Source organism: Sus scrofa, chromosome X, assembly GCF_054392235.1.
Source record: "Sus scrofa isolate SSC_HxYL_T2T_F1_AM1 chromosome X, Sscrofa_HxYL_maternal_Yorkshire_Landrace_v2.0, whole genome shotgun sequence".
NCBI classification, from domain to species: domain Eukaryota; kingdom Metazoa; phylum Chordata; class Mammalia; order Artiodactyla; family Suidae; genus Sus; species Sus scrofa.
Window position 1 is genome coordinate 86,488,477 of NC_139401.1, and position 1,010 is coordinate 86,489,486.

At 29.6% G+C, this 1,010-nt stretch overlaps 1 non-coding gene across 1 annotated transcript; it reads right to left on the reverse strand.

Annotated features, from left to right (window-relative positions):
* Positions 1 to 221: 221 nt before the first annotated feature.
* On the reverse strand, positions 222 to 324 carry LOC146394696 (U6 spliceosomal RNA). The gene has a single exon (XR_014835918.1). It is a non-coding gene; the product is annotated as a U6 spliceosomal RNA (small nuclear RNA).
* Between the last annotated feature and the right edge of the window lie 686 nt (positions 325 to 1,010).

The following is a 1,010-nucleotide window of genomic DNA, read 5'->3' on the forward strand; positions in this document are numbered from 1 at the left end:
GTCTTTTATTTAGGCTATCAGTTGCATTTAAAGTAATTTTTGATATATTTAGTTTTTATCTACTATCTTACTATTGGTTTTATATTTAACCCAACTGTTTAATCTTCCTTTTTCATTTTACTCTTTATTTTATATTATATAATATATTTGTATTTTATATTATGTATTATTTTATATATTTATTTATATTATCACAATATTCTATTATTTCTTTTATTCCCACAAATATGAAATATTTAATTAATTTTCATATCATCCTTGAATACAGAACTTGCTAATCTTCTTTGTATCATATTAGTATGTGTCTGATGAAGTGAAAAAGGCATTTTTTGGTCCTAAGTGTTATATGTATATGAATAGTAACATTAAGAGATAATATATTAATTTTTATTTTTTATTAAAGTATATTTGGTTTACTATGTTGTTCCAATTTCTGCTGCATGGAAAATTGACCCAGTCATACATATACATACATTCCCTTTCTTATATTAGTTTCCATCATGGACTAGTCCAAGAGATTGGATATAGTTTCCTGTGCTGTACAGTAGGACCTCGTTTCTTATCCTTTCTAAATATAATAATTTGTATCTACTAACCACAAACTCCCAGTCCATCCTACTCCACCACCCCTTCACAACCACAAGTCTGTTCTCTATGTCTGTGTGTCTGTTTCTGTTCTGCAGATAGCTTTATTTGTGCCAAATTTTACATTCCACATTCAAGTGCTATCATAAGGTGTTTGTCTTTTTTTTTCTGATTTAGTTCACTTAGTATGAGAATCTCTAGTTCCATCCATGTTACCGCAAATGGCATTATTTTGTTCTTTTTTATGGCTAAGTAGTATTGCATTGTGTTTATATACCACATCTTCTTAATCTACCTGTTGATGGACATTTAGGTTGTTCCCATGTCTTGGCTATTGTGACCTAGTGCTGCTATGAACATATGGGTGGATGTATCTTTTTGAATTATAGTTTTGTCTGGACATCTGCCCAGGTGTTAGATTACTG